This window comes from Schistocerca cancellata, chromosome 2, assembly GCF_023864275.1.
Source record: "Schistocerca cancellata isolate TAMUIC-IGC-003103 chromosome 2, iqSchCanc2.1, whole genome shotgun sequence".
Classification (NCBI taxonomy): domain Eukaryota; kingdom Metazoa; phylum Arthropoda; class Insecta; order Orthoptera; family Acrididae; genus Schistocerca; species Schistocerca cancellata.
This window is the reverse complement of record NC_064627.1, coordinates 235,268,373-235,285,938: the sequence shown is the minus strand read 5'-3', so window position 1 is coordinate 235,285,938 and position 17,566 is coordinate 235,268,373. Positions and strand designations below refer to the sequence as shown.

The 17,566-nt window shown below is 41.6% G+C and overlaps 1 non-coding gene across 1 annotated transcript; it reads left to right on the top strand.

Annotated features, from left to right (window-relative positions):
- Positions 1-3,723: 3,723 nt before the first annotated feature.
- On the top strand, positions 3,724-3,797 carry Trnat-cgu (transfer RNA threonine (anticodon CGU)). Its single transcript has one exon. It is a non-coding gene; the product is annotated as a tRNA-Thr (tRNA).
- The last annotated feature ends 13,769 nt before the right edge of the window (positions 3,798-17,566 follow it).

The following is a 17,566-nucleotide window of genomic DNA, read 5'->3' as shown; positions in this document are numbered from 1 at the left end:
AACCTGTACTAGTGCAACCATTACTTATATTTCCGTACAGGCGAGACATTTGACTTGGAAGTTGCCTGTCCGGTGTCGCCGGATAGATACGATTTTGCAGGGCCTGTGATAATCTGAATTACGACGCGAGGTGCCTTTGGACATTCATGTATGCGATAAGCGAGAAATCCGGGCTCCAGCCGCGGTCCGGCACAAATTTTCGTTGTCGTCATTCCATTCTACGGCTGATGGTAGTCATTATTCGCAACTGCGAATACAATTAACGGATTACATACGAAGGTTTTATTGGTCAGGCAAAATTACGCAGGTTATCGTATGAATCAGGGCAAATTTGAGAGTCTTGAGAAACAGGGTCTCGTGAAAGTACTAACAGAGGCTTAGTTTCTAAGGACGCAAATCAAACACAGGACGAGGACAAACCTAGCAAACATTGAGAATCGTCGTAATAACTGTCTTAGGAAAGAACCAAACCTCCAAGAGCTCATAGAAATAGCTGAAGCAGAAACCGTTATAGGTACTGAAAGCTGGCTGAAGCCGGAGATAAATTCTACCGAAATTTAAATCGGTGTACAGAAAGGGCACATTAGATCCATCTGGTTCTGAAGTGTTTGTTGCTGTTAGAAATACTTTTGTAGTGAAAGTGAAATAGATAGTTACTGTGAATTAGTATGGGTATAAGTTAATACCTGGTCTCTCTTACCAACTTCTGGAATCAGTTGATATATTTGCTAAAGGTTTCACGACAAATTTGAGCCTCATTTCGAATAGGTACCAGACTTATACAGTTGTAGTTGATGCTGACTTCAGTCCACCTTCGATACGGTAGCGAAAATACAGGGTCACTCTTTTCCACAGTGAACAAACTGTAGGGACTGATCGATGAGAGGATGTGGAACAAAAAAGGCCTAATGAACTTATGTCTGGTGTAAGAGGTCCATGACTAAGGAATTTATTGCTAGCGCAATCGAGCAGATGTAATTTTGATGAATTGCTCACGCGCTGCTTGCGATATACATAGAAAGAAGGATCCTTTATTGTATGATTATGTGATAGCGGAACAAACACTGGTAGCAGTTAATTCTGTAAAATATCTGGGAGTATGCGTGCGGAACGATTTGAAGTGGAATGATATATAAAATTAATTGTTGGTAAGGCGGGTACCAGGTTGAGATTCATTGGGAGAGTCCTTAGAAAATGTAGTCCATCAACAAAGGAGGTGGCTTACAAAACACTCGTTCGACCTATACTTGAGTATTGCTCATCAGTGTGGGATCCGTGCCAGATCGGGTTGACGGAGGAGATAGAGAAGATCCAAAGAAGAGCGGCGCGTTTCGTCACAGGGTTACTTGGTAACCGTGATAGCGTTACGGAGATGTTTAACAAACTCAAGTGGCAGACTCTGCAAGAGAGGCGCTCTGCATCGCGGTGTAGCTTGCTCGCCAGGTTTCGAGAGGGTGCGTTTCTGGATGAGGTATCGAATATATTGCTTCCCCCTACTTATACCTCCCGAGGAGATCACGAATGTAAAATTAGAGAGATTAGAGCGCGCACGGAGGCTTTCAGACAGTCGTTTTTCCCGCGAACCATACGTGACTGGAACAGGAAAGGGAGGTAATGACAGTGGCACGTTAAGTGCCCTCCGCCACACACCGTTGGGTGGCTTGCGGAGTATAAATGTAGATGTAGATATGTAAGCTATAGGAGAATCTTAGACCAGAGAGCAGTGTTGGCTGCAGTAGGAACTGTGTGGTAGTAGTAGCTAGCAGTCGTGTGTATCGAGTTGGCTGGGCCGGTCGTGGGGAGCGATGGTGGTGCCTGAGCGTTGTAGTATAAGGTAAAAGCAGCCTCGCGCATATGTACTATTGTTATATCAAGCCCCATGTTTTTTTTTTTAAATCTCTTAATAATAATCTTTCTTATAAAAATTAACTTTTGACAATCATTCATCTCTATTTAAAGAATTTACTAATTTCTCCAATCAATGGTCATCCCGATTGTTGTAAAGAAAAATCAGTTGTTCCTTTTATACATGACGAATCTATCGGCCAGCACTGCACTGGGCTGTGCCAGAAAAAATTCTTATTGGAGCAGATATATACGCGTTATCCGGCGACCTTATTGAGGTAAGAATTTTCAATTTATTCAGTATGATCTTTCAGGGCCATGACGCAGCACTGCTGACGTCCAAATTTACCAGTTGAGATTCACAGTCAGCTAATTATTGAAAGGTTATATATGAGCCACAATTTTGTTGAGAAATTAGTCACATTTTTTATTGGGAGGTTACGCTGAATGTGAATGTTATATACTCACATTTTTTTCTGTTGGGAGGTTAAACTTTTTGTGGGGAAGTTACACTGGAAATGCATGGTTTCTATGTTAGAGACCATTTATTCAATCATACATTGTTACAGAGACTCACTCTGTACCGTGCAGCCACAGTTACGGCATGTGTTGAAAATGGTTTCCATGTGCCTCAACGCATGCGTGTACACGCCGTAGCATATTCTGCCTCACACGTTCACATCGGCCAGGATACACCGGAACAGTGTCAAAGGCAGCACGAATACGCTGCTGCAGTGTCTCCGCGTCTGGAATGGGCTCTGCGTACACGGTACTTTCGAGATGGCCCCATAACTAGAAATCTCACGGGTTGAGATGTGATGAACGAGCTGACCATGCAGCTGGGCCCCATCGTCCAATCCATCGACCAGGGAAGACACGATTGAGATGTGTCCGGACGTTAACGGCGAAGTGGGCTGGAGCATCATCATGAAGCAGCCACATAACCCTTCGAATCATCAATGGCACTTCTTCAAGCAGCGGAGGCAAAGTCACCCTCAAGAAACGCCGATAGTTCCGATTTGTTAGGCGACGTGGAAGGAAGACGGGCCCCAAAATACGGTTTGAAAAGGTACGCGTGAACGGAGAGCATCGCACTGTGTACAGCGACTAACCGTACTTCTGCATTACCCCAGCGTCGGCGAGTATGGGGGCTACCTTCGGAGAGATCCCATACTTCTAATGTTTTTGGGGGCACAGCGGTGTTACCCCTGGCATCATGGTAGTCTTGATTGAAAATTAGAACTATTGAAATTTATGTCTGGAAAACGGTGTCGGAAAGAATAAACCACATAAACAACGCCTCACTCGTTTTTTTCAAACTCCGACTTCCTTACACTTTTTCGGTTAAGAGGCTCACCATAGTATTTATTTCAAGAAAACTGTTCCAGTTTCAGTCGGTTTCTTTGATAGTAACCAACAGTAACTCGCCGACACCATGTCTGGGAGCAAGTTTTTTTATTGTATATACGAAGACAGTAACTGTTCTCGAAAGAACAGATTACTGTTGTTGACCGTGCAGCTTTCCCTGGAATAAATGATGACTCACTGAAACCCTCAGCTGCTTGCAGGTGTTGTTGATATTCCTCGATGTGGACAGATGAAAATGTGTGCCCCGACCGGGACTCTGTTCTTTCGAGAACAGTTACTGTCCTCATATATGTATAGTTAAAGGCTACCCAGCCATTGACCTTCATCTGTGCGAATGCGCACAGGTTGCTCAAACTCTTACGGGAATCACCAAAGCGTGGGCGAGTAATGAGTGAATGGGCAAATGTCTATAAGGTACATTACATACGTAGAATTGTGGACAGTTGGGAATGAGTGTCTCACGGGAAGCGTGCAAGGGATAAGTCCCTGCAGTCGCGCAATTCATCTGTGTCCTCGGTGGCTCAGATGGATAGAGCGTCTGCCACGTAAGCAGGAGAACCCGGGTTCGAGTCCCGGTCGGGGCACACATTTTCAGCTGTCCACATCGAGGTATATCAACAACACCTGTCGGCAGCTGAGGGTTTGTCAGTCATCATTTTTTTATTGTTCCTCCTTTCTCAAGTCGTTTCAGCGATTCTAACTAATAGCCAAAATCACAAATTTACTTTCGTTTGTAATACTACTTCTTTTTAGATGTACAAATAAAAACAGTCAACAAAGAAAACGAAACACAACACTATGCAGTAACGATAATGACAAACATATAATACCACTTCCTACAAAAGGTTTGCTTGTGTAAACAGTTCAAAACCGGGAGAGGCATATGCGTGGGGTCATTGACATCGACGCAGCTGGGAGGAGTGGCACCGCTATGAGCGGGTGGGGGAAGTGGACGAGGATCGACAAACTGTCCTGCAGGCATTCTTTTTTTTTTTTTATTTTTTACGAGGCTCGCATTTATGGAAAACTCGTAATTCCGAGACTCGAAATATCGACATTCTACAGCAAAGCGAAATATCGACATTCTACTGCGTAGGGAGACAACGGATATAATCTGGTGCACGGCTGGTAGTAATTGAGAGAGCTGTGATGTCACAACGGTATACCACGGACATCCTGCCTCCTCATGTATTACCTCCTATGAGACAGTATCCTACGGTCGCAGGTTCGAATCCGGCCTCGGGCATGGATGTGTGTGATGTTCTTAGGTTAGTTAGGTTTAAGTAGTTCTAAGTTCTAGGGGACTGATGACCACAGCAGTTAAGTCTCATAGTGCTCAGAGTCAATTTGAGACAGTATCGTGCTGCTGGTTTTCACCAGGAAAAAGCTGGTTCACACGTGTCACGAGTCACTGTGAAGTGCCTGCGTGGTGCTGAAGTACTCCTACGGGCAGCAAGAACCCCGGATCTCACCCCTACAGAACATTTGTGAGAGCAGCAGACGTCAACTTCATCCCAGCGCCGATATTCAGGATGTCGAGGTCCTGTTACAGTAGCTGTTGGCCAGCTGGTCTCAGGAGAGGATGTAACATTTCACAACGCCCTTCCCAACTGAATCAGTACATGTATCTGCGCTAGTGGTGGTGCAACGTCATTCTGATAAATGGGGTCGAACCTCACAGTTCTTCATATATTTGACTCGATTTCGTATTCACTGAAATAGCATACTTGTCCTCTCAAACCGTAATGTTTTATTTCGTTTCACCCTTCCATTCTGGGTGCTTCGCTTTCTAGGCAGCGTAATGTTGAAAGTCGTTGGGAGGCATTAAAGATTATTTTGAGCAATTAGTTCAATAGCCCATGCGAAGTGTAAAAGGTTTCCACAACATACTGCACATCCTAGCAACAAACAGTGATGAGCAAATAGAGGGCTTCATGACGAATACAGGAATCAGTGACCACAAAGTCGTTGTAGCGAGACTGGCTACCGTAACAACCAAGTCCAAAAAAAAAAAAAAAAAAAAAAGCGAAACATGTCTATTTAAAAGAGCAGACAAAAGTTTGCTAAACGTCTTCTTTAGAGACAACCCCATTCCTTCCAAATGGACAATGTAATCCCCTAACCAGATGTGGTTTAATTCAGAGAGATAATACTGACGTCAAGAGAAAGTTCCATTCCAAGTAAATTGGTAAGAGATGGAACAGGTACCCCGTGATACACAAATCAAGTAGAGACACTTTTGCAAAAGCAACAAAAAAAGCATGCCGTATTTAAAAGAATGTAAACTCTCCAAGAGTGACGGCCTTTTACAGAAGCTGGAAACTTAAGGGCTTCAGATGCTTTTAATAGTTTCCGCAAAGAAACTCGTCTCGAAATATGGCAGAAAATCCAAAGGCAATCTGGTCATTTGTAAAGGCAATCTGGTCATTTGTAAAGTATGCCATCAACAAGATACTATCAGTACATTCCTCGCACGGTAACAATGGTAATAGTACCGATGACGGCGCCACTAAAACAGTGTTACTAAACATGATTTTCCGAAATTCCTTCACCAAAGAAGATGCAACGAATATCCAGAATTCCAACCAGGAATAGCTGCCAAAGTAATTTAGAAATCCATACCTCTGGCGTAGTGAAGCAACTAAAGTCTGGTAATAAAGGCAACTCTTACTGTTCCGATTGTACGTCATCCAGGTTTCTTTCGGAGTACATACATGCAACAGCTTTATTTTTAGCAGCCGTTTACAGCCGTTCTCTCGACGAAAGATCCGTACCTGGAAAATTGCACAGAACACACCAGTATCCTAGAAAGGAAATTAAAGTAATTGTCGAATTATAGACTCTTACCATTTTCATCGGTTTGCAGTAGGATTTTGGAGCAGGAACTGTAAACGTATTATGAAATACCTGAAAGCAGACATCTTAGTGACGAATAACCAGTATGGATTCATAAAATGTCATTCTTGCTAAACACAACTGGCTCTTTATTCACACGAAACAAAATGTGCTATCGACAGGATATCTCAGATTGATTCCATATTTCTAGATTTTCAGAAAGCTTTTGACACCATTCCTAACAAGATGATTCTAATCAAATTATGTGTCTATGGAGTACCACTTTAGTTGTGCAAAGGTATTCACGATTCCCTGACATAAAGATGGCAGTTCGTAGTACTTGAGGGGAAGACATCTACTGAAACAGAAATGATATCTCAGGTTCCCCAAGGAAGTGTTACAGGCCCTCTGCTGCTCTTCATCTACATAAAGGATTTACGAAACAATCTGAGCAGCCCTGTTAGATTGTTTGCTGATGATTACGTCGTTCATCGACTAGTAAAGTCATCAGAAGATGAAAACCAACAGCAAAATGCTTGAAGCAAATTATCTGCGTAATGCGAAAGGTGGCAATTGACTCAAAAAATAAAAAGTGTGAGGTCATCCAAATGAATACTAAAAGGATTCCGTCAAAATAAATTTTATTCTTTTGATTATTAACTTCTTGAAACCGTAAACTAGGAAATTTAACAATTTGTTGTTCTGTGTAACTGAAAAAAAAAGATTTTTAGAAGTATTTTTTTCTCTTCGTGATTTAAAAACATGTGATTTGCTCCAGCTTAAAATACTTAGTGCATCGTTGAATAATATGGTTCACTGTGTAGGCAAACACCGTATTATTATTCATGCAAACTTCTGTTTTTGTAGTTTTGATATTGGATGAGATAATAATACCTAAGTATTCAAAAACGTTGATTACAGGAAACTGAAACCAAAGACTCACAAGTCATTTTCTTCTACGCTGGCCAGACGTCCAGGATTTGCCGAGCCAGTCGTGGTTTCACATAAATATCCTGGTGTCCCAAGAAAATCATTCTGGACACAAAATTGTCATGGTTTTTAATCGAGAAACAAAATATGTTCAATAATATTTTTCATTTAATTAAATGTTTGTGAAAAACAAGTTTACTAGAAATAGAACATTATAGAAATATATATTTTCACTGAATTTGGTTTAATTTGTCTTATGCCTAAAGAAAGAGTAAGAGATATGTCGCAAAGAAAACCAGATATTACCTACCATCGCCTCTAACTTGCCGACCTTCCACTTTGTGGCCCTCGAGACAAGCAAAAACCAAACCAAACCAAACATAAAGGAGCATCAGTTAATATAAAGAATTTCTCGTAACGGGACTGCAGCCATATGAAAGTTAATTTTGTGAAGAGTATTTTGGAGCCGCGATGCAGTTTGTATTAGCAGTGCTTATTGAACACTGTTTGTCCTAACAGTCTGAAATCTTAAGTTTTAATACGAAATGTATAATTTGTATCCGATTAGAGATTAGTAATATTACACAATTTTTAAAATTAACAAATTATACTTGAGTGACTAAACACCACAATAAAAAAGTACATATCAGTCTTTTGTATTTCCGAAGAAAATGATTTTATTTGTAATGTACCTATATTTTCTTTCCCAATTCACAAAATGAAGAGACGTTCTTGCTATGGGTTTTTCAGCTGTTGCATCGTCATAGACCTATTGTCGATTTCAGAATATCGCTTTAACTTATAAAAAGCTAAGCTTAGAACACAAGTGGCCTGGCTTTTTCTCTCTGAAATCCGGTCAGCATATTTTCTTCTCAATGATAACATGTCAAAACATTCCAGCTCCTTGATCTTGTTGATTCTGAGCGTTCTTTTCATCTTCTTTAGTTTTCCTTCTTTTCTTTGTTATTCTGGCCTCCTTTGTCATGCTTTCAGCAGCTGTTTTAGCTTTAGTAACACGGTGCCTGTCCACTCGTAGCAGCCCACTTTTCATGTTGCCCCAGTTCTGATGCCAAGTTTGTTCACGATTACAGTACAATTAACGACTGCAGTTAAACTTCTCCGTTTTTGAGATTTTACGATGTAAAATGGATGAAATACGCAGTCACAACAAGGTTACAACAAGAACGCACGCGGAAAAAATAGGTAATCTTCTTCTATCGACAGGAAGATCGATTGCAATAAACCCCTGCCCCTAGTACAGTCGACAAGGTCTTCAAGGATATTACACAAACAAGTTTCTGAGAAAATAGCAGCGCCAAAATTAAATAAAGAGAGATTGTAGGCAGAGCTTTTGCTAGGTGTTTTGGCGCTCTAGGCGAGAACTGAAAAATAAATACCCCTCTTTTTCACTACCATCGATCTCCTCGAAATCGTCCCCCTTCCCCAGCACTACCACCAACATCCAATGGCACAACAATGCATATCTCCCATCAAGGGTGTACGCAGGATCTGAACTAGGGGGAGGGGGGGGGCAGGTCATACTAGTCTCAGGAAACAAGGACTCGAGACAACATACACCACTTCTTATTAAATAAAACAGTAAACCAGTGAAAAACTGCTTTTAATAATCATTTTAAATACAAGAATGCACTTGTACAATCCGAGGAAACATGCAGCATTTCTTATTAAATAAAACAGTAAACTAGTGAAAAACTGCGAATATCTTCTGGGGGGGGGGGTGCAGCTGCCCCCCCCCCCCCCCCACGCCCCCACTGCCCCTCGCTGAGTACGCCCATGTCTCCCATTATACTTTTAATCAGTAAACTACGATGACCAACCGTCCTTATTTTCTGGGGACAGTCCTCAGTTTTCATACATTGTCCTCAATTCCTTAAAAACTGGTTGAGTAGAAGTAATGCCCTCACATTCTTATTTTTTGCCTCCAATTTTCGAAATTTACGAAAATAACTGAGATAGATAGAATGTGCTGAACATTTAAAACTAGTGCAGAACGTACCAACGCAGCCAAATTTGCCATAAATTACTTTATTGCAAAGATGTCGAACTATTTTCCAATCCGAATGAATTTTACCTGTAATTTAGAAATTATGTTATACTGATGAGAGATATGCCGAAGTATCAAACTACGTCATCCGGATAATTGTGATGTTATTTCGTTTTCTGATTGAATTGAAATGTTTGTGGAATGAGAAATAAATCTCATCTTTTTCTGCATCCACTTTCTTAAGATCAGGTAAATAAATGACGCCTTATTTGCATTTTGTACTGAGAGTTCTAGAACTTTTATTGCCGCCATGGTGGAGCAATGGTCGTCCGAGATGAGTCCTGGTTTCTGTAAAGGGACAATAAGAATTCTGAACATTGCATATAATAATTCTGTATGTTACATGAGACAATTGTAATAAGATTACAACGTAGTTCTTTCCTCGTGCTGCTAGTCTCAGACACTCGCAGACAGTCTTACAGACAGACGCCAACTCATTTTTACGTATGGGTATGATAAACTACATTTACCTTTTACTCCTTTGCCCTTACCTTGCACTCCTTTTAGGTATGTTGAAAGAGAAGGAGAAAACCTGGCTTGTGAATCCGTCATTGATTATCCACAGGAAAGAATAGTAGACCTAAAAACATCAACAGAACCACTCAATACAGCTGATGCTTGACAAATGATCTGCAGAGACATAAACAAAAACAGAAACTAAGGGAGGTATGGTATCAAGTCACAACATGATCACAAGCCAGTGCACGTGTCCCACTCCAGACAGAGATGAATCAATGTCATGTTTGTTTCCGTTTCGTACTCAGCAATGGCTGCTTTAGTTTTGAGGTGGGTAGAGACAATGTATTTACTTTCGTCAAAGTAAGTAAAGACTTACTGAGTAACTATTTCGTATGCTTTTGAAAACAGCTTAGTGTTTTAATTTTTCTCTTTTAAATTTGTCTTCTCATCTGTTTAATTGTTTCGGTGTTATATTTGAAATTAATTTTTTGCTCCTTTTGCCGCCCCTAAATCTTTGCCACCCTAGGCGCTTGCCTAATGGCAGAAACGGCTCTGCATAAAGGCGAGGTTTTGTGTTTAACAGCAGTATGACAGCAAGGCATCCACACGCCACATCTATTTTAGAAAGGCATTTCAACACGAAAATGATGAGGTACTGCTAGGCATAAATTACATATTTTTTGAGTCAGGAAGAATCACAGAATTGTATTAAATAAAGAAATCAATTTCTTGGACCCTCCTGACTCCTAGATCCCCTTAACTGGTAATTTTGGAGCAGTGTGGACGATGCAGAACAGGTACCAGGCGGTTATGTGACCCATCGCCGCTGACGTAAGGCATGACGGCAAAATGACGTGTCTATGGCAGTCGGTTGTATGGAACGACTGCAGTAATATGGTCCGCCGTGGCGACGTGACAGAAAGGAGCTATTGTGTTCCCATGGTTCCACGACCACACCCTGAATGAAGTTACACGATTTGTTGGTGAATGAACGAGAACTGCTCGTCTTATCTACAATGAATGTTGTACTACTTACGGCCGTGTGATAGAGTGTAAGAATAGTGACAAGAAAAAGAACCTAACCGACAGGTACCGGAAGCAAGCGTCATGCCTTGTCATTAGGTTCGTACGATCTACGGTTGCAACCCTTGGAACCACGCGAATGCGTTCGGCACAGGCATTCTCCCAGTTCCCATGGTTTGTGACAGGGTGATAGCTGTTTGAGTGGCTCCCAATGGACGGTTGCAACCATAGCCCGATTAAATTTACTTGATAATTGACACTTCATGCGTTGGAGCTAGTTTCCTTCAATCCGAGCGCTGAACCGTTCACCGTTCCCGAACTGCTACAACAACTGGTCAATTCACTTCCAATTTCCTGTCCAGCTTCTTTTCTTGACGTATTTGAATTCCGAAACATGGGTCTGGCACTTCTATTTCGTATTTCATCATACTCATGACAACCACCCAAAAACGCTCACACACAACGATGCCAATTAAATACACACGTTTCATACATAGCACTAACCAAACACTACTGTAAGCTTCCGCACAAGACGCGACTCAGCGTCACATGTTCAGTTATCATAATCACACAGATCGAGTTGCATTGGTTAAGCTTCACACCACATTCCGTGAAGCCGAATTTCTAAATACGACTGGTGCACCACATTATAAATACAGTGTAACTGTTTAAACAAGATTTACAGCGCAGAGCAATGTTTAGCGTGTGAACATGATGTGTAAAACGTCTTAGGTTCGAATATCGACAAATGCAGCGACATTTTCTTTATTTCTAAATTTAATTAAATGAGTTTGGTTGCTATTTTTATTGTTGATTGATTTAAATGTATTTTTTTTATTTCTAATACTTTGCCGCATCATTTTCGTCATCGTATTGACTTTTTCGTTTGCTCTTATTTTTCTTCCTATAATTCTTTTTTCGTTTGGAATCTACCTGTGTCGCCTGTAATTTACAACCAAGTGCCAACGACGCCTGCTCATCGGTTGGTAATGCGGCAGTTCATATAGCCAATGTGAGGATAGTTTCAGGTGAACAATGAAGCGAGAAATTAGGGTTTCCCTTTAGCCCTGAATTTGCTCGTAGAGGTTACCTTTAATAGCCGTGAACAGAGTGATTTTAGTTCTGGCGCACATTGTTTACCGCTGTTTCCTCGGATGCACTGCACTTCAAGAGTTTGAAGTTAGCTTTGGAGATGAGTTTAAGTTCAGGGCTACAAAACGCGTCGTCTGTCGCAGTTTCATCTGGTCATTGTCGACCTAGCATCTCGCATTTCCGACATACCTCGGACAGGCCACTTCGACCATTGCTCCACGTTACACATTACCAGCATTTTTGAAGTGACCTGCCGTGACCTATAATTGATCGGTTGCCAGCAGCCGATGTGGCAACATTACAGCGGCAAGTGACAGACGTCGGCTACCAAGTAATTTTGATTGGATTATAATTTCGACTGACCAGAGGAAATCTTTCTTACTGAATCCAAAGTGTCTAATAACCCTGCTCCAAAGAGATCAACCCACACATGCGCATAGCTTTTTGTATTCAATCACATGGCATTCTCGTTGAAGAGCCTTTTAAAGGAATGATACATCGAAAACTTGTGAAAATTTAATACATCCTAACGTACTTTTATTCCCTTGACAGATTCTACTGCAGTAATTTGTTATATACCGTATATACATATATAAATTCCGAAAAGGAAAATTGTCTCATTACCCTCTATTCACTACCAAAATGAATAAATTTTACCTCTTCTGTACAAGGATCCAGTCACAAGAGTCGATAACTGGGTAGGGGGGGGGGGGGGAGGGGTCACATACTATACTCACTGCTATCAGTAACATGCACACATTAACTTGGCTCACTTTGGAAGGGAATGTGGCGTAGGCAGAAATATGCATGCTATAATTTTACCCAAATATTAGTGAAATTAAGCAGCATACCGGTTCCGTAATCTGTGGACACATTCCAGGTACTCCCTGCCAACTAAACCAGCGATAATTTTTCTTCAAATTACATAATTTCCAGCATTTGTAATGTTTGGGCATTTACTGCATTGTAGTTTACTGCAATCGATACTTACTATATGCAATGTATTGCAAATCAGCAACTAAATTCGTGTTACCAAAAATGATGAGACAAGCTTATCAAATTTGTCGCTAAATGCATATAATCAAAACATGTAAAAGAAAAGAGGGTGTTGAGGAAAGTGGTGTTAGAAACAATCAAGAACTTTTTCAGTTAACATTTTGTATCACTGTTTCTCCAAGAGGTGCCGATCACAAGTGGGAAGCAGAAACGTTTGACTCAGTTTTATCCATGATAATCGACGTTTTTGGAAAGCGTTCAACTGTCATTCATTATTTAAATAATTGAAAAACTGTACCATTTACGCGTTTCTTCATGATTAGCACGATGCATTTCGAAAATTTATCATTGCCGTGATAAAATATTTACATTAATATTTTGTGTGTTGTGCCGCCGCTCTTGATTTTAGTCGTCTTTTTGAGGTTATAAGGTACTGTGCCTCCTCCATTATGCACAAAGCCACCTACAGGCAAATCACTACACATACTGCTTGTGAAATTCCACACTGTGTGCGTGTTTTTCAGCGTAATGGAGGAGGTACAGTACTGAGTACGGTACCTGCGGTATCGGCCGTTGTCCCGTCGCCGCACTTTTCAAATACAATCGCTGTCAGTTATGCCGCCGCGTTTCCTATAGCCGCCACCGCGGCACAAGAGCCCTGCCACGAACGATTACGCCGCTGACAGTGAGATGGAAGCATGCCCTCTCCAAAGCTCCGGCGGCGAGTGTACTTAAATCCGAACACTCATGGACTGAGGCCATTTTGTGTGTTTGCCAGGTGAATAAAGTTGAATAAAATTTACAGGCTTCCATTGTGGCCGGGGCTCTACATTTTCTGAACAGACACTATTGAAGAGAGACAGATTTATAAATCTTTTGTATCTGTACATATTTCTACATTCAAAGCTGCTGTTACCAACTGACGTTGCCACTAAAGCAACAAAGTCATGTATTATTTTTTACTATTTGATATCAGACATAGAATAAATTCATTCTGAATTTTCTGTTCATCAACGGCATCTGGTCCTCGCTCCTGTATCCACTAAAGAACCACGCAGCATACTAGGGAAGACATAATAGTACCTTACAGCCCGAAAAAGACGATACAGTACAGCGCAAGAGAGGCACAACACACATATAACATCACACAAAATACCTATATAAATATTTGCACTTGACAATGAAAATAAATTCTCGAAACGCGTAGATAATTATAAGCATAAAAAAATCCTGAGCTGGTGCGCTGGTTCATATTTAAGTCAGAAACATTTGAGAAATGTGAAGAGAGCAATGTTGTCAATTAGCGCCGTAGGTGGTCAAAAATCTATACACGCGAAATATGCGTTCGAGTACACGAAAAGGCATCTGACCGTCGAAATTAACGTGAAGCTGTGCATGCGTACTACAGACAGTTTGAAAACGGTTTCACTTGTTTGTGGTACCTCTACTCGAACGAACCTAGTGACAACCAGTTTCAAACTCGACTGCAACCGCTGTTGTCAGTAAATGCAGGCCCCTGTCAGTTTCCGACAGAACACTGCATGCAGTGGGCATGTGTAGCCGGATACCTCGGAAGAGACCATTGCTCACGGAGGCATATGAAGGTCCAGGTGTTCAGTATATTAAACAACGCAGAAACTGGACAATAATTGAATGGTTATGTGTAGTGTGGTCCAGCGAGTCGCGACTGTGCTTCTTTCCGAATGACGTGTCGAGCTCACAGGCGATCCAGTGAGGTGCTTAGCCCACACGTAGTGGACGGTTTAGTTCTGGCCGGAGGTGGTTTTATGACGTTTTGGAGGTGTTTTTCGTACCGCTTCATGGATACACTTTTTCAGGTTATCGTGAACATGAATCATTGAAAGCCGTCTGTTAGAAAGCGTCATTCAAGTGCGAAGAATCTCTACGTATTGTTCGCGTCTCGCGTCTGTTGAGGAAGTCACATTTTCGGTTGCGTAGTATTTATTAGAGCATATCTGTACGCTATGCCTGGAGGAGGAGTCCTGCTGATCAATCAGGTGACTGAGCGGTTAATATTTGAGTTAGCTTGGCTAAACGGACAGTCAGAAAAAAAATCACTTCTGTTCTACTGACCGCTGAGGATAGTCGTATACTTCTTTCTGTGTGGGTGGACGCACCGTGTAGCCATTGTGCTTCTTTTTTTGTTAAGTTCAGACGCCTCTGTCTTGTGTACTGCCAGGTGGTTGTTTCTAAGCTGCAATATTCAGGAATTCAAGGTGAAAGTGTTGCTTGCTAGAGTGCTTTGGGTTAGTATTCTATTACATGATTCAGCACTACAAATGTGTCTTGTTTGTAACCAAGGTTAGATCTCTTTGTTCCGATGGAGGCTTTGTTTCATGTACTAGCATTAAAATCAACCTTCCGTGAAGCAGTCTATGGATGTAGGTCATGGTCCGCCTTACTTACCCACTTATCTAATATTGTCACGGGGATCTGACATTATACGGGGTTCCTTTCCCTTCTGTTTTTGTGAAGAAGCTCTTCCTAGAGCAGCTGAGAGACAGCAGTGGGAAGATGACGTCATTTGGTGTGAGGTACCGACGACAGATCGTTTGTTCGGTATGTGTATCGTGAGAAAGACCGCCTAAACTGTGGTCCTTCGCGATTGGCTGCTGCGTTCGGAGGTTGCGTACCAATATGGTAATCTTCTGTTATTAATATTAGAAAAACTAAGCAGTGACTTTATTTGCCTTTCATATTAAAGCATCTCTCGATACCAGGCTATCATTCCATTATTTCAAAAGTGTTAATTATCAGTATCATAGAAAACTGTTGCTAAACGGAAAGACAGACAAAGCACTTCGGAGATCTTTGGATGGCTCCTAACTTGAATGGCGGGCGAAGTGATTCGGCTGTAAGATCACAGCTGGTTCGGCAGTGTCGGAGTGGAATATAATGTGCAGTTTCTCGTATTCTGGTAATAAAAAACGAGCGGCTTCCGGCGTAAACAAAATAATTGGTAGTTTAATTGTTTATGAAATATCAGTGTCTCGCTAAGAGTTTATTACAGCATCGAGATCAGGAATTCACGACTTGCGTGCTGTTTTCTGCACAGGCGACAACGACTACAGAGGATTACAGATTGGTGAACATTAATGAGAGCTTACGCATTCCACTCAGGTCGATGGAAGCAAATAGACACCTCGCGTGTACTACTATCTTAGTATAAATTTAGATCAATGACACCTCATCTGTGGTAACACAGGAGGTATGAAGGAGAGAAATTTTTGAGGGAAGGGGTTTATCATACGCTCGCATTTATCTCACCCTCTCTTCCTCTCTCTTTTTCAACTTGCCTTAGTCGCTCCTTGGAGGATATAAGTAACTTTGTTACTGAATTTTCGTGATTGTATATTAAATAATAACCGAAAGTTACTTCAAGTTACCTATAACTGTTTTTGATCTGGATGTCACTTACAAAGTGTTGCGTTTTTCATGGATCCTTCGCCTGAGTACGTAGTCGATCCGAGAACAAATCACCAAGTCCGTTCTGCATTCAGTGGAACAGCTGTAATCATAAACTACCGTCGGAAGGTAAAAATTATTTCTTTACATGTATATTACACCAAATATGAGGTAGGTTTGAGCTGCTGAGAACTTCGAGACACGAGCTGCCATCCTGCATATGCTGAGAATGGCTTTTCATGCTTTATGCAGACAGGTCATACAAAGTGTAGTCTACATCTGCATCGCATGCGTTATCTCACACTTCCAGATTGTGTTACAATGATAGAATGTCTTGGTCATACTTCTAGATTACTTAAACAGATGTGCAAGATCCCCTTATATTTTCCGTTGCGCCTGGAAAAGCCCTCTGCTACCGAGAATTTTTATCAGTAGAAGAGATAACGCGTTGTTGTTCATCCACAACACAAAATTTCGTTAAGAAGGGGAATATCTTTAGGGCCTAAATACCAAAGTAATACCAGTTACGTATTCGGTTCAAATTTAAATTGAAAGTAGGAGGTTTCTCCCATGACATTTCTCCCAACAACCTCGGCGATCATGTGTTGCGCATTGTTCGGTACATTCATGATGAGTATTCTGTGGGTACTCTGGTCTCTAAGGATGACGACAGTCATGTTGGTTTGACGAACACTTACGCACCCCTATCGCACCTCGTCGGGTCCACTAAATCGCCAGATCTTAACCCCGCAGAAAATAGCTGGGACTACCCGGAACAGCGTGTGAATCGTAGTACAAATATTAGTGCAATTTGATAATTGTACAGGTTGAAATTATCAACGAGAGCCTCCAGTTCGATATGGGGTACCTGAATAAACTTGTGGACTGTCTTCCTCTCAGAACTGAGACCATGATCAATGCTGCAGCGTGATGGCTCCTAGAGGTGAATTATAATTTGTCTAGTGGCTTATTTCTTCCGTAAGTGACTATGGGACAGAAAAGCAAGTGAAATCACTCAAGAGAGGGAAGGTCATTGGACCTGACCTGTTACCAGTACGATTCCACAGAGAATGTGTGAAAGATATCGCCCCTCTTCTGGGAGGAATTACCACAGGTCATTGAAGGAACTAGGTCTTCCTCACGAACAGAAAGAAGCACAGGTCATTCCCGCTTTAAACAACGATTATCGAAAAGACGCTTAAAACTATAGACCTAGACTCTAGCGTCTGTTAGTTGTAGAATACTCACGCGTTGTGACATTTCTGGAGACCGAAAATCTACGCTGTAGGAACCAACATGGGTTCCGAAAACAACGATCGTGTGAAACCGGCGAGACCCAGAAAGCAGTGGATGAAGACGCCCAGGTAGATGCAGCATACCCTGATTTCCGGAAGGCGGCGTTCGATACAGTTTCGCACTGCCGCCTAATGAAGGAAATACGAGCATATGGAATATCAGACCACATGTGTGATTGGACTTAAGAGTTTCTAGTAAACAGAACACAGAATGTCATTCTGAACGGAGAGG